This window comes from Pan troglodytes, chromosome 22 (assembly GCF_028858775.2).
Source record: "Pan troglodytes isolate AG18354 chromosome 22, NHGRI_mPanTro3-v2.0_pri, whole genome shotgun sequence".
Taxonomy (NCBI): domain Eukaryota; kingdom Metazoa; phylum Chordata; class Mammalia; order Primates; family Hominidae; genus Pan; species Pan troglodytes.
The window spans coordinates 11,369,157-11,394,691 of NC_072420.2; the positions used below are offsets into that span (position 1 = coordinate 11,369,157).

General features: G+C 45.5%; 1 pseudogene; it reads left to right on the forward strand.

Moving 5' to 3' along the window:
- The first annotated feature begins 957 nt into the window (after positions 1–957).
- On the forward strand, positions 958–21,828 carry LOC129138327 (core-binding factor subunit beta-like; annotated as a pseudogene).
- The last annotated feature ends 3,707 nt before the right edge of the window (positions 21,829–25,535 follow it).

Sequence of the window (25,535 nt, forward strand, 5' to 3'; positions counted from 1 at the left end):
AAAAAAAGGGCTGGGATTACAGGTGTGAGCTACAGTGCCTGGCCACAGGACTAACTTTGAATCAAACTCTGCCATAAATCCCATGTCAGACTTTCTCCAGTTTGGGCTAAACAACTTCCCTAGAATTTATGGATCTTATTTTTTGCAGCTGATTGCACATTGAGTAAGTATATGGACTGGCAATCGGTTACATTCTTAACTCAGCTTGTTCTTCTTTAGAAACTTAAATTTATTGGGCTCCCACTGTGTGCTAGACCCACATAAAGGTTCTCACGCTAACACTGCAAACCTAGGAGTGTCTGCATTTTGGAAATAAGGAAACTGAGGTTTAGTGATCCAATTCTTATCTAAGGCCCCAGCCAGCAGGTAGTGTAGCTGAGTGGGATCCCATCTAAGACCCATATGACTCCAAAAGCCACGACCTTTCCACCATGACTCGGTTGGATTCTTTGGTCCGTTTCCACCTCAGTCTTCAACGTGCACAGCCTACACCCCTGCCGGTCGGTTTAGGGACGAAAAGTCCCCAAGGACTTAGGTTTCCTCGCGTTCAAGTGACAATCTGGGGTTACTCCGCGCACCTGGGGAACCCAGAAATTCCAGATGGCCGAGGAAGGGCGGAAGAAAAGGCCTGCGCTGGCTACTCCCGTCTGCTAAAGGCCAGGCGGATCCCCCAACGACAGCTCCACGCCGAGTGGCCGCGGGCGAGCAGGGGGAAAAGGGCCCTGGCGCGGAAGGAGCCCCGGGGCGCCACAGCCCGGCCGCTCCGCCAGCGGGCGGGTGGCGCATGCGCGGCGTGGGCCGCGGAGTTGTGAATGGTGCCTCTTGTTTGCCGGAGTTGGGGGCGGGCGGGCGCGCGAGGAGGGGTGGGGCCGGCGGGGGCGGGGTGGGCGGTGATAGGAAGTGGCGGCGGTGGCGGCGGCGGCCGGGGACGGCGAGCGCTGGGGCTGCGCGGGCGGCAGGCAACGGCTGAGGCGGCGGCGGCGGCGTGGGTTGGGCTCGAGCGGGCGGCGGCTCCTCAGACTGCCCGGAACGGGAGCCCACGTGGGCGGGCGCCTGAAACAAAGGGAAGCGGGCGTCCGGGCGCTGCGGGTGGGCGGTCAGTCGGTCAGCGCGGAGCCAGCCAGCGGGTGCCCGTGCAAGCCCCGAGCGCGGCCGGCCGGCGCGGCCTCAGGGCGGGAAGATGCCGCGTGTCGTGCCCGACCAGAGAAGCAAGTTCGAGAACGAGGAGTTTTTTTAGGAAGCTGAGCCGCGAGTGTGAGGTGAGGCGGGCGGGCGGCTAGGAGGCCGCAGCGCGCCCCGAGTGGGCCCGGGCGGAGAAAAGTTTGGGCGGCACGGTCCCCGGGAGTCCCAGTCGGTGCGCCCGCGGAGGGGCAATCTCGCCGGGGCGGTCATCGCCCGCAGCCTCTGCTTGCCCTTATCGGCGCCGCGCTGGGAGGGCGGGCGCGCGGGCGGCGCCGCGGATTTGGCTCCTAATTTCGGGCCGTCTTGCCTTGCAGATTAAGTACACGGGCTTCAGGGACCGGCCCCACGAGGAACCCCGGGCGCGCTTCCAGAACGCCTGCCGCGACGGCCGCTCGGAAATCGTAAGTCGGCTGGCCCGGGGCGCGCGCGGGTCACTTGTTGCGCGGGGCCGCGGCGGCCCAGGCCGGTTCCGGACGGCGGCGCGGCAGGAACTGAGTGGGCGCCGTCTCACTTCCTACTCGGGATTCAAAATGCGAAACCAGATGCCGCGGGCCGGTGCTCGTGGGGAGACGCTTTTCCTGGGGCTCGCCGCGGTGGCGCGTGTCGGCCAACGGAGCACCGCGAGTGGAGCTCGAACCCGAGCCAGACTAAACAAGCGAAGGGCATTGTTTAGGCTGCGACACCGAAGAAGGGTTCAGGGTATTTGTAGCAAGCAAACCCCCATTCGGAAAAAGAAGTGGAGCTTCATTCAAGGTCGGCGATAAGTTTGTTTCTTAGAAGGTAGATCTGTCGGTAATTCTCTGTGTCAAGCGGTCTCACTACCAGATCGCCGAGTAGAAATCTTTCCTCCAGTTATTTATTCTAATAGAGAGGGGAGGGGGGAAAAAGGCCCTAAAAATGTCATTTTCTTAGAATGTTAAGCTTCAGGAGAATCAGAAAGAAACCATTATCCCCATGTCCTGAGTAGGGCTGCCGTTCCTAAAAACTGCACAGATGGGCAAAACCCACGGTTGATCTCGAGGTCCTTGTTTTAGGAGACAGATTTAGTGCATCTTCACCATACCTTGGGTTGAAAAAAAAATCCAAGGGTCCTAGTTCCTCTCATCTTTTTGGTTTGCCTTGTTGGAGGTGCTGATGAGGAGGGAGTGGTAGGAAGAAACCAAGAAAAGAGGTTGATTATTACTATTTTTTTGAGGTAGAGTCTTGCTCTGTTGCCCAGGCTGGAGTATAGTGGCTCGATCTCGGCTCACTGTAACCTTCGCCTCCTGGGTTCAAGAGATTTTTCTGCCTCAGCCTCCTGAGTAGCTAGGATTACAGGTGCCTGCCACCACGCCTGGCTAATTTTTGCATTTTTAGTAGAGACGGGGTTTCACCTTGTTGGCCAAGCTGGCCTCCTGACCTCAAGTGATCCGCCCTCGTCGACCTCCCAGAGTGCTGGGATTACAGGCGTGAGCCACTGCGTCCGGCCTGATTATTTTTCAAAAAGTTGAAGCACTGTCTAATGGAATGCTGTTACTCTCTGCTCGGTGACTTGGACTCACTGCATTGTTAGAGGCTTGAAGCTAGGTGCGATTTGAATTTGGGTTAACAGTAGGAAGACATTGGAAATTTACTTCTCCCACCCCCTTTATAAAACCAGTTTATTTTTATTCAGATATAATTCATATGCCATAAAATTCTCCCTTTACATCACTGAACTCAAATTTATTTTTAAAGAATATTTTGATATTTTAAGTGAAGGCTTTTTAGAGTTGTAATAGTGAGAAGATACTGGTTAAATTTATCAGGAGCTCCTGAATATTTGGTCATTAGTGCATGTTATGAAAGAGAGTCTCAAGCTTTTAGCCCACTTGCAAATTTCTTGAGTAATTGTAGTATTTATATGATTGAAGTGCATAAGACATACTTTTAGGTTTTGGCACTGAGTGGTATAAGAAAAGAATTCATTAGCTGGTGCGATGATTGTGTCATCCTTTGCCTGGGTTACCTTTTGCAAAGGGAAGGTGGTACACCTGACGATAGAATTTCCTGGAGGTGAAGGATGCAAGTATAAAAGATAAGTTACAAAGTACTTGTACTCTCACTGTTTGCTTTTTTGTTTTGAGACGGAGTCTCGCTGTTACCCAGGCTGGAAGCACAGCAGCATGATCTTGGCTCGCTGCAACCTTCGCCTCCCGGGTTAAAGCGATTCTCCTGCCTCAGCCTCCTGAGTAGCTGGGATTACAGGCACATACCACCACGCCCGGCTAATTGTTTTGTATTTTTAGTAGAGACAGGGTTTCACCATGTTGGCCAGGCTGGTTTTGAACTCCTGACCTTAAGTAATCCTCCCACCTCGGCCTTCCAAAGTGCTGGGATTACAGGTGTGAGCCACCGCGTCTGGTCTTGTTTTTTTTTTTTTTTTTTTTTTTTTTTTTTTTTTAAGAGAGAGGTCTTGCTGTGTGGCCTTGCAGTGGCTGTTCACAGGCACAATCATGAGGCACTACAGCCTCAAACTTCTGGGCTAAAGCGATCCTCTTGCCTCAGCCTCCCAATAGCTGGGACTACAGGCTCGGCATCACCATACGCAGCCCCATGTGTTGTATTATCATCACTATCTTTGAAAGCTGAATTTTTTTGGAAATTTGGTGAATCATAGCTAGTAGGGTGTTTTCTGTCATCTCAGACTTTGCTGAATGGAATTATGAATTCAACCCATAGGATATCTGAAATGCTGTAATATTATAGTAGTATTATAGGTGGTTAGTGTTTGTCATGAATTTATTTCCAGGATGAATTAAACATTCTAGACCTTCCCCGCTTCCAAATAATCTGATCCTCACCTGAGCCCGGGAGGTCGAGGCTGCAGTTAGCCATGATCGTACCACTGCACTCCAGCCTGGGTGACAGAGTGAGACCCTGTCTCCAAAAATAAAACAAGTATCTGATCCGACACATTTTACAAGTTTTAAATTTCTGAGAAGTATTAAAGGTTAAAGAAGGTAGATTGAATGCTGTGTGAGATTTGCACTTAAGACGGCTCATGTCTTATTTTGTTAAATAATGTAACTATTGGTATTTGGAGAGGAATTTCACATTTCCTAGTTTTCTCTCTTTCTAGTTTCCCTCCTTTAATTCAGTGTTAACCCACATTTAATTACAGGATCCTTAGCTCCTAGAGGGTAGAGACCTCATTAATTTTGTATAAACCCCTCTGGATACAGCTATTTTTCACAATACCTTTTATATCAGAGGTACTTAATTATTTGAATTTAGAGGCTGCTTAATTTAATGCCTGAAATTTATCTTATGACTTATGAACAGGCTGGGTTTCTTCCTATTTGGCTGTGGAAAAAGGCATTATTTTGCCTGTTTTGACAGCAGCCATAAATGGCAAGGATATCCATAGTTCTCAAAACTATTCCCAACCTTTCTCCTGCCCTGTTGTCCTCTTCTTATTTGGAACATCTCCTTGATGTATCAGTGAGGTTAATGAAGAATTCATTTTGCTGTTGCCCAGGCTGGAGTGCAGTGGCATGATCTTAGCTCAGTGCAACCTCCGCCCCCCAGGTTCAAGTGATTGTCTTGACCCAGCCTCCTGAGTAGCTGGGATTACAGGCGTATACCACCACGCCCAGCTAATTTTTGTATTTTTAGTAGAGACGGAGTTTCACCATGTTTGCCAGGCTGGTCTCAAACTCCTGACTTTAGGTGATCCACCGACCTTGGCCTCCCAAAGTGCTGGGATTACAGGCGTGAGCCACCACTCCCAGCCTCATTTTGCATTTAGATGTGAAATAATTTAAAGGCTGTGTTGATCATCTCTCTTTAACTATAAAACTCAATCAGCCTCCTTATTTTATGCCAATTGAGTTTTTAACTGTAAAACCCAATCAGCATTAAATAAAAGTGAACACAGGTCGAAGAATCTGTAGTAGAATCTGATTTATTCTTTTTTGAGACTGGATCTTACTCTGTCACTCTGGCTGGAGTGCAGTGGTGCCATCTCGGTTCACTGCAACCTCCACCTCCTGCTTCAGCCTCCTGACTTGCTGGGTTTACAGGCGCCTGCCACCACGCCTGGCTGGTTTTTGTATTTTTAGTAGAGATGGGTTTCACCATGTTGGCCAGGCTGGTCTCCAACTCCTGGCCTCAAGTGATGTGCCCGCCTCAGTGAGCCACTGCACCCGGCCTTGATTTATTCTTATCAATTCTTTTTTTTTTTTTTTTTTTTGAGACGGAGTCTTGTTCTGTCGCCCAGGCTGGAGTGCAGTGGCACGATCTCGGCTCACTGCAAGCTCTGCCTCCTGGGTTCACGCCATTCTCCCGCCTCAGCCTCCCGAGTAACTGGGACTACAGTCGCCTGCCACCACACCTGGCTAATTTTGTTTTTGTATTTTTAGTAGAGACAGAGTTTCACCGTTGTTTTTTTTTTTTTTTTTTTTTTTTTTCCGAGACGGCGTCTTGCACTGTTGGCTAGGCTGGAGAGCAATGGCACGATCTTGGCTCTCGGCTCACTGCAACCTCTGCCTCCTGGGTTCACACGATTCTCCTGCCTCAGCCTCCCGAGTAGCTAGGATTACAGGCGCACACCACCACACCCAGCTAATTTTTTGTATTTTAGTAGAGATGGGGTTTCACTATATTGGCCAGACTGGTGTTAAACTTCTGACCTCGTGATCTGCCTGTGTTGGCCTCCCAAAGTGCTGGGATTACAGGCTTAAGCCACTGCACCCGGCCTATTCTTACCAATTCTTATGTAGTTAAGAATGTTGGAGACGTCTTCAACACTAATAATCAAATAAAGAAAAAATATTTATAAGAAGTATGGTTACTCTGTGGTGAGAAGAGTAAAAACCAATACATATTTCTAATTCTAAAGATTGGTAAAAAGTATGTTGGATTGGCACAAGGTGTGCTATTTTATAATTTGTGAAACCTATAAAGCATAAGACAACCTGGAAATCTTAAATATAGGCGTCATACTAGTGTAGCATTTTAATGTTTTCATTTTGTTTATTTTTATCTTTATTTTCCTATGACGATGTTGACACCATATTAATATTTTGGAACAGACTTTTTCCAACTCTTACCTATATGTAGGTATTTCATTAAAAGAATTCCATGGTCACATAAGTTTGGAAAATGTTATTCTAGAATGATCTGTGTTTACCACTTCTGTCTCAGAGAGGGATCTTTATGAGATAATGGACATATGGTGATGAAGCAGGAAATCTCTTCTGAGGTTGGCATCAAGACAGGAGATGAGGTAATACGATCTGCAGAGTGTCTTAGCACAGAACTGATTTGGGGTACACTGGAGGTGGAAGGATTTGCTACTAGGTGAATACTGAAGAAACAAGCCACAGGGATTTTGACACGGGGCAGTCGTTCATGGGCTGTGTCTTTTCTGCCACCACTCTGCTCTGAGAATTTCATTATCTGAAGCTGAAAAAGTTGGCTTTCTTGTTGAGCTTAAAGTTATTTATCATATTATTCAGCAGACACTTTCATAGCATTTACTTGGTACTGTTTTAAGCACTTTACAAATAATTAATTTGTGAGGAAACTGAGTTATGCTTCAGGTCATACAGCCTGGGCAGTTTCCCTCCCAGAAACTTTTTTTTTTTAACTAGTGTTGGGGGGTTTTTTGTTAAGATTTATGCTCATAGTACACGGGAAGTTTTTTTTGTTTTTTGTTTTTGTGATGGAGTCTCGCCTTGTTGTCCAGGCTGGAGCACAGTGGTGCAATCTTGGCTGACTGCATGCAACCTCTGCCTCCCAGGTTCAGGTGATTCTCCTGCCTCATCCTCCCAAGTAGCTGGGATTACAGGCATCTGCCACCATGCCCAGCTAATTTTTTGTATTTTTAGTAGAGACAGGGTTTCACCATGTTGGCCAGGCTGGTCTTGTACTCCTGACCTCAGATGGTCCACCTGCCTCGCCTCCCAAAGGGCTGGGATTACGAGTGTGAACCACTGCTCCTTGCCTGAAAGATTTTTTAAAATGATGTTGTAATATTGATGTTAGCTCAGTTTCTATGGATATAAAACATTTACCACATGAAAATGGTACCCCAGTTGATTAGGGAAATGCCATCAAAGAGGTTTAGAGATTTAGCATTTAGGTTGACAAGTGTACCGACAGTGCCAGTAATAGAAATAGGAAGTATAATTTTTACCTCTAAAGAATCTAAGCTGTTAACCATCAGGGGAACTATTGGATAGCTAACTTGGTTGATGGCTTTAAACAAATTGCCCCAAATGTGAACCTCTTGATTTGAGATGAAGACTCTATGCATGGAAACCAATTATGCTTCAGAACTGAATTAGTAGAATAAACCAAACAAAAAACTTTTTCTGGTTTCAGCAAAGAAGAGTTTACATTTAGATGATGAAAAATGTATTTTTTCAAAAATGGTTTTACTTCTTTTTTTCTTAATTTCCTTTGGGAAAGGGGTAATGTCTTTGTTTTTTGCATGAGGGAAATATAGAGGTAACTTGCTCAAGGCCTACATAAAATGACACTTTATTGAAGTGGTTTTAGATTGTTGCATCTGTTGAGCTCTAACATCCAAATCTTTTATAAATATTAGATGAATACTTTTCTCTTTGTTGTAGTCAGACCAAGTTCTCCTAAAGTCAAATGTGAGAAAAGACATATTTTTAAAAATCATCTAGGGTTTTAGAGAGTACTGTCACATCCCATGCCGATGTATGGTTTATCAGAGGAGAGACAATTCCAAGTGCATTTTTTATGTACTGCCTGCTATGCAGTGTTTCAGCAAGGGAAATCAAGGAAAATTAAAGTGTCTCATTTATACAATTTTAAATTGTGGTGTTCTTTAAAATTCAAAATCTTTAGATTTTCAGTGATTTTTACATTTAAAAATAGAAATTTTTACATTTAAAAATAGAAGTTTTTAAATGCAAAGATGGATGGTGGCTTCTGGTTAGACATTAGCAGTGTGAGATCCTAACGTCAGCAAAAAATGACCTGAAAGAAAGTATTGATTCCATGTCTGATTTTATATTTAAGCAGCCAATGGCAAATGTCCTCAAAATGGAATCAGATGTTTGTAACTTAATACTTAAGAAAAATGATGAGTGCATGTTTTTTTTACTTTTAAGTATTCTCTGTGCTGCCTGGCTTAAGACATAAACTGATGTAAAAATAAATGACTGCTTGCATAATTTATGTAATGTCCTGCTCCTGATCCTGTTTGTATTGATTTTTCTAAAAGGCTTTTGTGGCCACAGGAACCAATCTGTCTCTCCAGTTTTTTCTGGCCAGCTGGCAGGGAGAACAGCGACAAACACCTAGCCGAGAGTATGTCGACTTAGAAAGAGAAGCAGGCAAGGTAGGAAACATTTCTTTGCAATTGAAAATACTGTGGGTTGTTTTGTTAGAGATTATCTGGTAATTTACATTTTAATAAAGATCACAGATCTGATTATACCAGCATATGCTCAGATTTGTTTTCATTCCATGTTATAAGGATGTAATATAATTTTTCTTTTTTTGATGGCGTTTCGCTCTTGTTGCCCAAGCTGGAGTGCAGTGGTGTGATGTTGGTTCACTGCAATCTCCGCCTTCCAGTTTCAAGTGATTATCCTGCCTCAGCCTCCTGAGTAGCTGGGATTACAGGTACCCACCACCACATCTGGCTAATTTTTGTATTTTTAGTAGAGATGGGGTTTCACCATGTTGGCCAGGCTGGTCTCGAACTCCTGACCTTGTGATCCGCCCACCTCTGCCTCCCAAAGTGTTGGGATTACAGGCGTGAGCCACTGTGCCCAGCCAATATAATTTTTTAAAACAACTGTTAAACTTTTGTATCACTCCATTCCTAATTTCATGTACATAATATTTGTCATAGAACATTCTAACCCTTAAGGAAAGTAACAGAACACTTTCTTTAAAAGTTTGAGGAGATATATTTTGTTTACAAAAATATATGTAAGTATAGTGCTATAAAAATAAAACTAAGAGGAAAACGGAAAAAAAAAAAAGATTGCAGCAATTCACTCACATCTTCAGGCTCCACTTGTAATTCTAGTTTTCTTGCTATCTTCACCACAACTGTGGCTACTTCCTCTGCTAAGGTCTTGAACCCCTCAAAGTCATTTATGAGGGTTGGAATCAACTTCTTCCAGACTCCTATTAATGCTATTTTTACCTCCTTTGGTGAATCATGAATGTTCTTAGTGGCATCTGTCATAGTGAATCCTTTCCAGAAGGTTTCGAATTGACTTTGCCCAGATCCATCAAAGGAATCATGACCTATGGCAGTAACAGCCTTATGAAATACATTTCTCAAATAGTAAGACTTGAAAGTCAAAATGATGCCTCAATCCATGGACTACAGAATAGATGTTGTGTTGGCAGGCATGAGACCAGCATGCGTTTCCCTGTGCATCTCCATTAGAGCTCTTTAGTCACCAGGTACATTGTCAAAAAGCTGAAGTATTTGAAATGAATCTTTTTTTCGGAGCTGTAGGTCTCAACAGTGGGATTAAAATACTAAGTAACCCATGCGGTAAACAGCTCTGATATCATCCAAGTGTTGTTGTTCCATTTATAGAGCACGGGTAGTGTAGATTTAGCATAATTCTTAAGAGGTGCCCTAGGATTTATGGAATAGCAAATGAGCATTGTCTTGTAACAAGAAAGTCAGCCTGTCCTTTAAATATTTTTCTGTTTCTTGATATGAGGTCTCACTCCATTACCCAGGCTGGATTGCAGTGGCATGATCTTGGCCCACTCCATACTTGACCTCCTTGGCCCCACAATCCTCCCACCTCAGCCTCCTGAGTAGCTGGGACTAGTAGCATGCACCACCATACATGGCTTATTTTTATTTATTTATTTATTTTTTGTTAGAGACAGGGTTTCACCATGTTGCCCAGGCTGGTCTGAAGCTCCTAAGCTTAAGCCATTCCCCTACTTCAGCCTCACAGAGTGCTGGGATTACAGGCGTTATCCACCCTGTCTGGCCTCTAAATTCGTGTTATGGAGACTCATTTTCATGGTTAAAATATCCTGAATTGACTGTGGCCTGTTGGGAGGTGGGATGGAGGAAACTACTTATGGAAAATGAAGAAACGGAAGCACACCAGAAGCAAGAAAGTGTCATCGATTTTTACATCAAGGACTCCATGATAAAGAGAAAGAACAGGTGGCCTGTTATCAAGGCTGACCATTGGACTATGGACTGCACCTGCATCTACCAGGTTCTTCTGGATAGTCCCAGTTTTAAATTTTTGACCTGACATTCATGAACACAGTGCTACTGGTCAGACCTTTGTCCGGGTTTAAGCTTCAGAACATAATGTCTTCATGCAGTGGGAGGCCTGATTATGGTTATGATTCTGCCCTGGGACATCTGTCCCTTCTGACCTGGAGGTAAACTTGGCATCTACTACTTACCTCTACACTTGAACAGCCAAGGATGGGCTGAGCACAGAGGCTCACATCTGTAACTCCAGCACTTTGGGAGGCCAAGGCAGGAGGATCGCTTAAGGCCAGGAGTTCAAGTCCAGCCTGGGCAATATAGTGAGACCTCGTCTCTGTAAAAACAAACAAACAAAACCGAGGATGGGTGGGTGACATGGAGCAGTTCAACATGGGAAACCATTAATCTGAGAGCTAGAAGGACCCTTAGACCAACCCCCCATTAACAGATGAGACTCTGCCCTGAGATTATAGCCTAAGGTAATGCATTGAGCTTTTCTAGAGATTCAAAAATAATCAATCCTAAAACCCCCAAGCATATTGCTACTGTTTGCTATTGAATAATGTTTTCTAGTCTGGGTGTGGTGGCTCCTGCCTGTAATCCCAATGCTTTGGAAGATTGAGGCAAGTGGATCACCTGAGGTCAGGAGTTCAAGACCAGCTTGGCCAACATGGTGAATCCCCGTCTCTACAAAAATACAAAAAATTAGCAGGCCATCGTGGTGCGCGCCGGTAATCCCAGCTGCTTCGGAGGCTGAGGCAGGAGAATCCTTTGAACCTGGGAGGCAGAGGTTGCAGTGAGCCGAGATCACACCATCGCACTCCAGCCTGGGCTACAAGAGTCAAATTCCATCTCAAAAATAATAATGATAATAATGTTTTCTACAAGCAAGGAGTTACTTTGTACTGTGAACTGGTGTGAAGGTATCCACCATGTGTAAGCTTTTGGATTGATGACAGTTATTTCTAATTTTAAAGATAGCAACCCAACAGAAAATTGGGAAAAGGCATTAATAGGGATTTCACAAAAGAGAAAGCCTGCAAAACATAAAAATTTTCTCAACCTCATTAGTAATCAGGGAAATGCACAAGATACTACACATCTGTTCTCTCCACAAATATTAAGAAGTTTGACAATACAAAATGTATTAGTCCATATTCACACTGCTGATAAAGACATACCCGAGACAAGGAAGAAAAAGAGGCTTAATTGCATTAAGGGCTCCACAGGGCTGAGGAGGCCTCAGAGTTATGGCAGTGGATGAACAGCACTTCTTACATGGCAGTGGCAAGAGAATATGAGAAGGCGGCAAAAGAAGCAAAAGACGAAACCACTGATAAACCCATCAGATCTTGTGAGACTTATTCACTATCACAAGAATAGCATGGGAAAGACCAGCCATAAAGATTCAACTACCTCCCCCTGGTTCCCTCCCCGAACACGTGGGAATCCTGAGCAATACAATTCAAGTTGAGATGTGGGTAGGGACATAGTCAAACCATATTATTCTGCTCCTGGCCCCTCCAAATCTCATGTCCTCACACTTCAAAACTGATCATGCCTTCCCAACAGTCCCCCAAAGTCTTAACTCATTTCAGTATTAACCCAAATGTCCACTGTCCAAAGTCTCATCTGAGACAAGGCAAGTCTCTTCTGCCCATGACCCTGTAAAATCCAAATCAAGCTAGTTACCTCCTAGATACAATGGGGGTACAGGTAATTAAGTAAATACAGCTGTTCCAAATGGGAGAAATTTGCCAAAACAAAGGGGTTACAGGCCCCATGCAAGTCCAAAATCCAGCAAGGTAGTCAAATTTTAAAGCTCCAAAATGATCTCCTTTGACTCCATGTTTCACATCAAGGTCATGCTGATGCAAGAGGTGGGGTCCCACAGCCTTGAGTAGTTCTGCCCCTGTGGCTTTGCAGGGTATAGCCCACCTCCTGGCTGTTTTCATGGGCTGATGTTGAGTGTCCGCAGCTTTTCCAGGCTCATGGTGCAAGCTGTCAGTGAATCTACCATTCTGGGGTCTGGAGGAGAGTGGCCCTCTCCTCACAGCTCCAATAGGAAGTGCCCCAGTAGGGACTCTGTATAGGGGCTCTGACCCCACATTTCTCTTCTGCACAGCCCTAGCAGAGTTTCTCCATCAGAGCACCACCCCTGCAGCAAACTTCTGCTTGGACGTCCAGGTGTTTTCAAACACCCTCTGAAATCTAGGGGAGGTTTCCAAACCTCAATTCTTGACTTCTATGCATGTGCACGCTGAACACAACATGGAAGCTGCCAAGGCTTGGTGCTTGCACTCTCAGAGCCATGGCCTGAGTTCTATGTTGTCCCCTTTCAGCCATGGCTGGAGGAGCTGAAACGCAGAGAAACAAGGCCCTAGACTACACACAGCACAGTGAACCTGGCCCAGCACAGAAATCCATTTTATCCTCCTAGTACCCTGGCTTGTGATGGGAGGGGCTGCTGTGATGACCTGTGACATGTCCTGTAGACATATTCCCCATTGTTTTTGGGATTAACATTCAGCTTCTTGTTACTTATGCAAATTTCTGCGGACAGCTTGAATTTATCCTCAGAAAATGGGATTTTCTTCCCTATCACATTGTCAGGCTGCAAATTTTCCAAAACTGTATGCTCTGCTTCCTTTATAAAACCGAAGGCCTTTGACATCACCCAAGTCACCTCTTGAATGCTTTACTGCTTAGAAATTTCTTCCAGCAGATACCCTAAATTATCACTCTCAAGTTCAAAGTTCTACAAATCTCTAGGACAGGGGCAAAATGCTGCCATTGTCTTCGCTAAAACATGAGGATTACCTTTGCTCCAATTCACAACAAGTTCCTCATCTCCATCTGAGACCATCTTGGCCTGGACCTTATTGTTCAAAACACTATCAGCACTTTTGTCAAAGTCATTCAGCAAGTCTCTAGGAGGTTCCAAATTTTCCCACATTTTCCAGTGTTCTTCTGAGCCCTCCAAACTGTTCCAACCTCTGCCTGTTACCAAGTTTCAAAGTCGCTTGCACATTTTTGGGTGTCTTTTCAGGAGCACCCCTCTCCACTGGTATCAGTTTACTGTATTAGTCTGTTTTCACACTGCTGATAAAGACATACCCAAGTCTGAGAAGAAAAAGAGGTGTAAAGAAAAAGAACTGTAATTGGATTTACAGTCCCACATGGTGGGGGAGGCCTCAGAGTCATGGCAGGAGGTAAAAGGCACTTCTTACATGGCAGCAGCAAGAGAAAATGAGGAGGAAGCCAAAGCAGAAACTCCTGATAAACCCATCAGATCTCATGAGACTTACTCACTATCATGAGAACAGCACAGGAAAGACTGGCCTCCGTGATTCAATTACCTCACCCTGGGTCCCTCCGACAACATATGGGAATTCTAGGAGATAGAATTCAAGCTGGGATTTGGGTGTGGACACAGCCAAACCATATCACCACATGTGGAGAGACTGCGGATCAACAAGATCATCTCAAACTAATACAAGAGGTGAGAGTTTAAATTAGAACAACCACTTTGGAAAGCAATTTGGATTATCTTATAAATTTGAGCATTCTCATATGTTATGGCAAAGTAATTCCTCTACCATAGGCCCTGGAGAAACTCTTGCCCATATGTACCAGAAGTAGTTAAAAAAAAAATGCTCATGTAATGCCATTCATAATAGCAAAAATCTGGAAATAAGCCAAATGTTCATTAATTAGAGAATGGGTAAATTAATAGGAGAATGGGTAAATAAATTATACCCTTAAAAACTAAATAACATGTCATTTAGGGTAATCATGTATGCAATAAAACAATGTGTTTTTTTTAAAGGAAGAGAATCCTAAACATAAATTCAGGGTAGTAGTTACCCTCGGGCTGAAGGGTGAAAATCAGGAAAAAGGACAGAGGAGGAGCAGATGTTAGGGTCAGAACCCTAGTTCTTTGGTTGCGTTGTAAGTTCACAGGTGATTACCATATTGTTCAAATACATTTACACAGAGGCCCAGGCACAGACAAGGGTGAAATAGGAGCCAAGGTGTGCTATGAGCCAAGGATTATGATTAATCCAATTTTGTGCACTTTTAGCCATTTGAAAAACAGAAAAGCGAAACAACAAAATAATTTTTAAGAAATTGAATATAGGGTGCTATGCTCTGAATGTGTCCCGCTAAAATTAATCACCAATGTCATAGGATTAGGAAGTAGGGCTTCTAGGTAGTGATTCAGTCATGAAGGGAGAGTGTTCACAAATGGGTGTAGGATCCTTACACAAGGACTGGAGGGAGTGGGCTTCCCCTGTTTTGCCCTTCCGCCTTCTGCCATGTGAGGACACAGTGCATCTCCTCCTGAAGACACAGTGCACAAGGTACCATCTTGAATGCAGAGACCAGGCCCTCACCAGACACCAATCCTGCTGGCACCTTGATATTGGACTTCTAGCCTATGGAACTGTGAGAAATACATTTCTGTTCTTCAGAAATTACCCAGCCTAGTGTATTTTCTTATATATAGCACAAACTCATTAAGGCACAATGCCTCTTATCATTTTCTTCTACACTTTTCTTTGTTGCCTCTTTAGCACTGGGTCATTTTATATTTGATCCTTCATAATATCTCTTACTTTTGGTTTTTCACATTTCTGTTCCAAGTGTATTCTTAGATACATATTTTCCACTATTAGCCTCAGGGGTTGCCTGGGAGTGTGTGTTTCTGTGCCACCGCTGTAGGACTGTGTGTGTGTGTGTGTGTCTCCCATTCTCTCTTCTCTCTCTGTCTCACCCTTTGTGTGTGTGTGTCTCCCATTCTCTCTTCTCTCTCTGTCTCACCCTTTGTGTGTTTCTTTCCCTGTCTCTGTCAGTCTGTGTGTGTGTGTTTCTGTGTGTATGCCCGTGTGCGTGTGTGTCTTTGGACGAATGTGCTCTGTTCGCCAAAATGGGATTTTTTGCATGTCGGCCAGTCTTTGGTGAGCCTCTTTCTGCGTCTCTGCCTCAGTCCTGTGGCTGGTTGTCCATCGTTTTCAGGGCGGTTCCACTTTGGGTTTGTGTAGTCCTCGATCACGTGAGGAGATGCGTCGGTCCCGGAGCAATCGAAGTCTCATCCCCATCCTGAGCGGCCTCTTTTCTAGGATCAAGAAGACCACACTCCAGCCCAGGACAAAACCCCACAGCAGCTCATTGTCCAGCAGGAGAGGAGCAGATCCACCTCCAAGAAGATGGTTGTACCCCTGCACGGCTCTTCTCTGAGCAATGAAGCCACACCACGATACAGTTCTGAAGAGGAAGCCGGGAATGGGAGACGGCAACAATCCCTGTCCCTGGAATGCTGGCCTCTCTGGACAAGTCACCCGTTTTGCACCCCTCCCCTTATGCCCGTGGCGGTGGCAAGGTTCTGTAACCTGCCTGGGCTCTGGCCTGTGCTCTGTCCTCCCCTTGCTCTGTCTCCCCTGTTTCTGAGGGGCCTTGTTGCCTCTTGGTCTGGCTGAATAACTTCTACGAAGATCGCTTCCCAGTCCATCAGGGAGACACTTTCTGGAGATCCGCGACATGACTCTTTCTCTCTCCAAACCTGTTTCTGCTGGATTGGGCAGGTCTGATAAGCCTGGAACACTTGGCTTCCATGCGTGTCTCAGACAAGGAAGCTTCTTTGGTCTCCTTGTTTCACCTCATCAGTGGGTGGATTGCATAGAATGAGCACTAGGTGATCATGACTGTCCTTGTCTTCTAGGACAGGTGGTGTCCCATTTCCTTTGCACATCCTGTCTTACAAATGAGGGATATCCTCTCCTCTGCTCATAGGTGGACTAATTCCCTGAATCTTTTGGCTGTAACGAATGTCAGGAAACCAAAGTAACTGGGCTGGGCCTGGGGATGGGGTTGGGGCTGGGTGCAGGGAAGGTTGTGTCAGGGCTACCTGGGCGGTGGAGGTTTCGGGGTGGGGTGAATGTTGCAGAAACCTCTGTGCTCCTCTGGCAGGCATTTCAAAATGTGGCTTGGACTGAGGCACAAGCCCCGTCCAGGTTCCCAGGTCTTCTTTGGGTTTCCTTGGCGCTCAGGGAAAGGCCACTTGTTCCCCCTTTCCACTGGGCACATGCCTGGACACCATTGTTGGTTTTGCCATCACCCCATATGCCTCCGGTGACACACATTCACCTCATCTTCTGTGGGATACGCCAGTGCCACGCGTGATCGCATTGTCTCCACCTCGGCTTCACACCGTCCCTGTTTGCACCTGTCCTGGAAAGCGGTGTCCGCTTGCTGGAGCCCCAGGGCTTTTAGAAGCGGGGCACACCCTGCTCTTTCAAAGGAGGAGGGAGGCAGAAGGCTCACGCATCAGTGAACTTTCAGCTGACACCACGCCTTGAGGGCCATGGGATCATTCTGTGCTGCAGCGAGGACCTGCCTGCCTCACCAGATGTGCTGAGCCCATCCTTTCTAACCTGGAGGAGTCCAAACTAGGATCTGAAGAGTCCTGAGAACCCAGCAGGCGCCCCGAAGACCCCCCTCCATCGGTGGAAGTCGGCTCAAGGAGGTCCTGAAGACTGGACTTCTGAGGGTTTGGCCCTGGGACAGGATACTCAAGGACTCCTCTCCCACCCCGCCCCAAACTGGACCTCAGCCCCCACGCCACAGCCCCCACTTTCTCCCCAGAGCTGAGGGATAGACCGAGAATTGCGACTAGAAATTCGATCGATTGGTATGAGGGATCACGTGGCCAGGGGCTGGCCAATGACCAGGCCGCCCGGGATGAGCTAATAATGTAAGCAATTTGTAACTTTCAGTAGCTCTCTAGGCCTGGGTACCAGAGGGAGGGAGGTGGGCAGAGGAGGGGAGATGGGCACCCCAAGTCTTTCCATCCTCCTCATTCGTCTAGGGGCACCCGAGTCCCCTATTCCTTATTTCTCCTATCAATCAGGCACTGGCAGGGTCCTTTGCTACTCCTGTTGGCTGCCGCGGCTCCAAAGCGGGGTAAGCTGGTCCTCTACCCCTCAAACTCTTCACAACCCTCACCCGGTTTACTAGCACCTGCAAACCACAGCCTCCCTTCCTGTCCCATTAGTGAATTTAAATCGGATTTTGTTTTTCCTCTTAGTTGAAAGAAAAAAAGTCTTTTTGTATTCTTTTGTGTAACCTATCTCGGATTTGGAGAAAATTTTAATTGAAATTCATACACTTATATTGGGGGGGGGGTGAGTGGTACTTTCCTCCTTTTCAATAAATTTCTATACTTGCTACTTTATGGAGAGTTTACTTTTCTTTGGGGATGAGTTACACCTTATGTTTTCACATGTGTTACTTCTTTAATGATAAGTTCAACTCCTTCCTCCATTCCATCCTCCAATTTTGCTATTTATAAATATCACCTAATGGATTTAGAGTTTATTCATTTTTCTCCTCCCTTACTAGTTTTTCAGCTGTTACAGAATCACCACTATTTATTTTTCTCTGTATGTGGATGAGGTTTTGTGTTGATTCCTCTTTTCGTTTTGTAAATGAATTTATTGTTTGGGAAACTCTGGGGGGGGGGGTGTAAAAAAGGCCTTTTGATTAATTCCAACCTCTCCTCTTCTGAAGAACAATTTGCTTGAAATATTTTGTGTATTTTCCTCATTTTTATTATGTTTAAATTTGAGGTATTTTACCTTCTTTAAAACCTGACCTCTTTTTAAAATTTAACCTTTTGCATGTTAAACCATTTTTAAGGTTTTTATTTTATAAACTGCAATGGTTAGTAGATTTACTTGCCTTTCCCTGACCTCCTTCATGCTCCTGCCTCCTCCATCTCAAAACTCCCATCCCCAGCTTCCACAATTCTCAGCTTCCAATGGACTCATCCTCCCCTCTCCTCCCAGCCAAGGAGGGATGCCTGGGAAGTAGACAGTGTCCTTCTTGGGTCAGAACCTATGCTCTGGTTCTAGTTCAGGACACCTCCAGTCTGACCTCCAAGCCGGCAAAACGAGTGAGAGCAGAATTTCTGTTCAACTTTTTCATTTGGGACTAAGTTCTTTCCACTTGGCTGTATTCTGGAGAACTCTGATACATGAAATTGAATTTTAAGTTCTCATTTTTTCCCTAAATTCTAAGAAAAGTGAAGGCAGATTGTTTTTCTTCCTTAAATGTAAGCTGTTAGCTTAGGGGTCAGCCCTTTGGGTCTTTTACCTCCTGGGGGAGACTTCTCAGAGAGACACACAGTGTTGATTCTTCCCTTTAGTTTTGGGTAAGGCAGAAGGGGCAGGGATTGGGGAAGCCCATATTGATCTCTGGCTCTAGCTCTGAACAAAGAAGGGTAGAGATCTGGCCTGGGGACTTGTCCCTTTGGTCAGTAAGGTTTGGCTTAGGAGAGGGTTTGAAGTAAATCCCAGCTCTGAGGAAATTCTTTTTAGCATTACTGTGAAAATATTAAAATGGTGTGACATGGCTTCAAACTATTCAGATTCCTTGAAGTAACAAAAATAAACTTACAAGAGTAATTTGTGTTTCCCAAAGATCCGCCTCCAGTGACTGTCTATTTCTCTCAGGGAAACAGAACCCAACTGGGCAGAAGTACAACTGTCGCCCCTCCCCTTTCAGTTCCCCAGTCACATTGACATTCTGGGCACATTTGGCCCAGCCCCTGTCCCTGCGTCTCCCAAGTATGAATCTAAATTACTATTAATAAGGGGCCGCTCCAAGTTAACTGGCATTAAAAGAATTCATTTCAATTTGTTAATATTAAATGAATGCTCTGCACTTTAGCTCCCGTCTTCACTCTGGATTCCCAGATGAGTGATGGGAAGAGGGGGCAGGGAAGTAGAATGAGGATTTTATTTCTGGCTCTCCAGCTTAGCCACTGTGGTGCCTCCCCTGGGGGTGTGCGATCAGGCACAGTGGGGGCCTGCTTGGGGAAAGTCTGATGGTCTTTTTTGGTGAAATTCATCTGTTTCAGCAGGAGTTGTGGGGGAGGGTGGGTGGGGATCAGAGGGAGAGAGACAGAATGGTTTGGGGGACCTTGTGGGGAGCAGAGGGACTAGGGAGAAAGTGGGAAGGGAAAGGGACAGAGGTCAACAGTTTTGGAGAACAAGGGTTGTAGGCTGTGGGGGGTAAAGCCGATTTGTGAAGAACTGGTGATAGGAACTAAACAACCCACCTAGAAGGGGAGGGGCTTTGAGCAGGGGTGGGGAGGTGGGATTTGAGGCAAAACAGCTAGGAGTTCTGAAACTATTAATATCTAGCTGTGTGACTCAGGGCAAGTTGCTTAACTTTTCTCTCTGCCTTAGTTTCTTGACCTGTAAAACAGGGATACTAATAATAGAACTTATCTCAGGGGGTTATTTGGAATTAGAAGAAATACATGCCATGTGTTTTCCACAGTGCTTGGCACATAGAAACTGCCAGTAAGTGTTAGCTCTTTTTATGGCAGAGTGGTTAACAGGATGGATTCTGGAGCTAGACGGCCTGGTTTTGAATCTCGGTCATGCCTTATGTGAGTTGTATGACCTAGGCAAGTTACTTAACCCCTTGTGCTTTAGTTTCCTTGTCTGTAAAACGGGGTTAATAGTACCTAGCTCAAAGGCTGCTGTCAGGATTAAACGAGTTATAGTACGAAGAGCCTGGAACAATGCCTATCCCATAGGAAACACTGTGTAAGCTTTAGTTGTCATTGATATTGTTGCTCTTCTGATCTAGAAAGGTTGAAAATAGAGGCACAGGTGAGCTACTACTTACAGGCTAAGATTGGAATCAGATCAACTCTTTCACTCCTATCCCTGAAGCTAGTCCTGCAACTGGGGCTGCATATGAGGGCTTGGGGAGAGATCCTATGACCCTGGAAGCTGGGATATCCAAGTCCTTCCTCTGCTCTAGATCTTGGGTTGGTGGTCCCTCCAAGACCCATAGACTCGAAGTCACTTCTTTTTCCCTGTGCAGGGTTGGAGTGGGGCTGGTAATGGGAGAATTACTTTCTTGGTCTAAGAACTCCCTTTAGTAGAGAGTTAGTCCTGGGAATGTGAGTTGGGGGAGGTTGGGTAGAGCAGAGGAGATTAAATATCCTTTATGTACCAGCCCACACACACTTGACCTCACCAGAGGGTTGGGAAGACAGAGATTCAAAGAGGGGAAGTGATCTGACAAAGTCCTAAAGCTAGAACTTGGCAGAGTTGGCATCTGAACTCTGATCTGCTTGATGACAAACTTAAAGTCCTTCCATTGCTGCATGGTTTTTGAAGGGAGAGATGGGACACATGTAAACTTGGGCCAGGACCATGGGGTAGATGGAAGATGGGCGAAGATAGAGTATTGGAGTGAGAAGGGGCCAAGCAAGAATTTTTCAATCATGGAAGATTTCCTGAGAAAAGAGATTCCAGATCAGGGTTCAGGTGGTAGGGGAATGAGGATAGGAAGTAAAGAAGAGGGAGGGAGCCATGCATTGACAAGGAAGGAGAAGAAAAAAGAATTTATGCAAAGGCTGGGTCAGAGTAATGGACATGAATTCAATTTGCCTTGGGTTTGCCTTACCATTTATTGAAGGCATACTATGTACTAGGTACGTACATGATCACATTTGATGTTCACAACAGCCCTGACAAGTGGGTTTCTTATCCCGATTTCCAAAAGAGTTCATTGAAGTTCTGAGAGCTTAATCCCCGCTTTAGGTTACACAGTAGTAGCTGGATTTCCTGGCATCAGAACCCTCACCTAGGCTGCCTCTGAGCATGGCTTCTGTGTCCCAGTCTCAATTTCCATGACTGTTTCAGGTCCTCCTGTTCCCCCGCATTTGTAGTCACTCTTGGTGACTGGGAACAAAGGGCTAGAGCGTGAGCTGAAACTGAGACAGGGAGTGGCAGGCAGGCAGTGGGGACAGAAACTTTTCTCACATCCACCCATGTGAAGAAGATGGACAGAAGGGTGGTCTTTCTGGAGGGAGGCTTCCAAGCCACTTTCCCAAGACAGCTGATCTTGGGATGAATGGCAGGGACCTGATTGGGTAGGGGATGGGTGGTCACATTGTTTCCTGAGCTGTAGAGTTTATTTCCCTTCCTTTAGGAAGAGAAGAGGAAGAGGACAGCTCAGGTGTGGGTTTGAGCCCTGGATTAAGACTGCCCATTGTCCACTAAAATCTCTTACTTCCTTGCTGCACGAGGGTGGAGGGACACCCAGCTGGACACTCCATTTCCCAGCTGCTCTTGTTGCCAGGTGTAGACACAGGGGAATGTGAGATGAGCATGTCCTCAAAGCCTGACGGCATTGAGTAAATTCTCCTTTGTGTTCTCTCTTTCATGAGCTGGGCATATGTGCCTGAGACAGGTTTGACAAGGCAACTGAAAAGATATCCCTAAGAGAAGACAAAGCAAAGGTAGAAAGGAACAAACGTCCCTGACTGACTAGGAGGAACAGAGCTGCCTGCTCTCTGGAACCGCTTCCTCCCAGACTAAGTGAGAAATAAACTTCTGTTTTCTATATGCTACTGTGTTTTGGGGCCTTTGTGTTATAGCAGTTTTGCTGTCATCCTTTCTAATTCACCTTCTCAGACCAGATATTTCAAATTAAAAAGATTATATCAGGCCAGGTGCGATGGCTCGCGCCTGTAATCCCAGCACTGTGTGGGGCTGAGGCAGGCGGATCACTTGAGGCCAGGAGTTTGAGACCAGTCTGGCCAACATGGTAAAATCCCATCTCTACTAAAAAATACAAAAATTAGCTGGACACAGTGGCACACTCCTGTAATCCCAGCTACTTGGGAGGCTGAGATAGGAGAATTGCTTGAACCCCGGAGGCGGAGGTTGCAGTGAACTGACATCATGCCACTGTGCACCAGTCTGGGCTACAAAATGAGATTCTGTCTCAAAATAAAAAACTGATTACATCAGATCACGGAATAACTATAATAATATTTATTGGGCCAGATAGTATGCGAAGGACTCTATGCACATTATTTAGTGTAATCTATGTGACAATCCTCTGAGATATGTGTTACTATTATTCCAATTTAAACACGAGGAAACAGGTTCAAGGAAGGTAAGTTATGTGCTGAGGGACACACAGGAGGGGGTGGAGCTGGATTTCAAGCCCACTGGGTGTGCAGAACTGAGCCTCTTCACCATGGGGGCAAATCCCTCCTGAGGACAGGGCTGGAAAAGCCATGGAGATCATCTTGTGCTTGGACAAGCCTCTCGCCATTCACCACAGGGCCCTGAGACTCCCATTCCTACCTTCAAGAAGCTCAGCAGGCTCGTGTTCATGTTGGGTCACTACATACAGTTTTATTTGAAGGAAGGACCCCAGAGTTAAACTCATTTGAAAACCCCTGATAAATTCAGTCCCCTCTCTCTCTTTACAGGTGAGGCCCGGAGAGAAGACATGACTTGCTTAAGGTCACACACTTTCTCTATCAATCTTTGTAAATCTAGGATGAGTTCTCTTCCCACTGTATCAGGCTGCCTCAACAAACAGGGAAGTACAAAAATAGCCAAATCCAGGAAGGAGGGCAGTGGCCTGTGTCTCCTCCAATAATTTCATGGGACAGCCAAGCCTATTTCCTTAATTTCCCTTGTGCCCCTCCTGTCAGATATCTGCTTTGGGATCCATCTCTTTTGGGCTTGCAGAGAGAACGGGCTGCACCAGTTCTCTACCCTCCCCATCACCCAGATGGTCAAACATGCAAAGGGAAAGGAGAGCTGGGGCCAGAGCCAAGGCAGGCAAAGAGACTCCTCGACCCCCTCCAGTCTTTCCACATTTATATTTTTGGAATTTCAGGCTCTCTCCTCCCCCTGGACCTTTCCTAGTAGCCCACCAGGGAGAAGAAGAGGGAAAACTGCCATAAATTTCTCCTATTTATACAAGATGACAGAGTTTATTGTGCCAGAAAAAACAGAAAGGGAGCTGTCAGGGGAGAAGGGACCCAGCCCTATACCTTCTGGGGTCAATTTATCTTTCCGAGTCGTGGCTTGGGTGCTACCCTAACATTGCCTGTATGAAATGCAGGCTTTGACTTGGGGCAGCCAGGCCAGACAGCCCCTGAGCTTTGTTTCTGATCACAGTTTTCCTGCTTCGTCTCAACTTCCCCCTACCCCTTACGCTGTCTTTTTAAAAAACAACTTTCTTGAGGTATAATTCATGTGTCATAAAATTCACCATTTGAAATGTACAACTCAGTGGTTTTAGTATATTCACAGGTTGTCAAACCATCACCATAGTTAATTTTAGAATATTTTCATCACCTCAAAAAGAAATCTTGTAACCTTTAGCTATCACCTCCCTATCCCCCCATATTCCTTCTTGCCCTTAACATCCCTAATGTACTTTCAGTCTCTGTAGATTTCCCTATTCCAGACTTTCATATGAATGGCATCATATAATAAGAGACCTACTGTGACTAGCTTCTTCCATTGAGCATAGTGTTTTCAAGGTTCATCCGTGTTGTAGCATTTATCAGTACTTCATTCCTTTTCAAGGCTAATATTCCATTGTATGGATATGTCACACTTTGTTTATCCGTTCATCCATTGGTGAACATTTGGGTTGTTTCCACCTTTTAGATATTATGATTCTCTCTTTCCTCTTATTCTCTAGACATCTTGGATAGTATCCAGTGAGGCCTGTGGGCAAGAATGGATGTTTCTTATATTTGGGAACACCTAATACCCATGAAAGAAGGGTCTTGGCACATGTCTGCTTTCATATTAAGTACATGTACTAGCTGGAATATTCCTCCCTCTGTTGTTACTGAGGTGGGGCTGCTCCCTCCTTTATCAATTCTCCCTTTTTATCACAATTGCTATGTTGGAAACTTGCTGACTCTTTAGGGGATTCAGATCCTTCTCTTGGGGCTTCAGAGACATGGAGTGGATGAATGAATGTCTTCCCATCAGGGAAGAGTTCCCTGAGTCTGGTCTCAAGTGATTCTCCAGTGCCTCACAGCAGAAGGAAGGTCTGTGAAGACTCCAGAGTCGAGAGAAAGTTATGTTCCTGGAGGTATGACTGAGCCCAGAATCCAGGCCTCCAGTGTCCATCTCATTGCCTGGCCCATTTCAGTCTTCAGACATGCTTTGAGGTCAATCCAGTCACTCACCCAGCAACAGACACTGCCTCTGCCCTCATGGACCTTGCAGTTCTAGTGGTGAGAGTAAGATGAATACAAGTGAACAAAATGATGGCAAGTTGTTCAAGCTTGTTCAAACTTCTAAACACTGTTCAATGAACGAATGAACCAACAAGAACTTACTATGTGCTCTGGAAAGAAAATGAGAAAAAAGTCAGAGTTGTAAATCACTTTCTGCTACCACTATCTTTCCTAGTCTGGAAGTCAGCATTACTTCTCCATCCCTTGGAGGAGATAGTGGGCAGATATTACAAAATGTTAGCTAATAAGAGCTACCATTTATTGGACCAGACATACACCAAGGGGTTTCTATAGTTCATTAATTTTCACCCTTTGAATTAGGCATCAGTATTTCCATTTTGAAGATGAGAAAAACTGAAACTCAGGGTTTAAGTAGCTATCTGAAATCACACCCATACCAGTAAGTGGCAGAACATTTGCTCTGGACACTGGGATAAGTATGTGTGTATGGGTTTTTTTTGTTTTTTTTGTTTGTTTGGTTTTCTGTTTTTTTGTTGTTGTTGTTTGCTTGTTTTTGGGATGGAGTTTTGCTCTTGTTGCTGAGGCTGGAGTGCAATGGCATGATTTCAGCTCAATGCAACCTCCACCTCCTGAGTCCAAGTGATTCTCCTGCCTCAGCCTCCTGAGTAGCTGGGATTACAGGTGCCCGCCACCACGCCTGGCTAATTTTTGTATTTTTAGTAGAGACGGGGTTTTGCCATGTTGGCCAGGCTGGTCCCAAACTCTTGACCTTGTGATCCACCCGCCCCAAACTCCCAAAGTGCCGGGATTACAGGCGTGAGCCACTGCACCTGGCCATGTATGTGTTTTTATTCCTAGCACTTCATAACAAATGCCAACATCTCTTCCTGCGGCCCTACCACAGAGGGAGCTGATCAGTTTCCCCTCCTGCCCAAAGGCAAATCAGCCACAGTGGAAGTGCCAGAGTCCTCCCTCACAGCCTTCTGTCTAGTGGTTATTCCCGCTTCAAGGCTAAGGATGGAAAGGACCCGTTTTGCTTTCAAAGGCTTTTTCCTTCCAGCCCTTGCTGTGCGGCCTGTTGTGTGT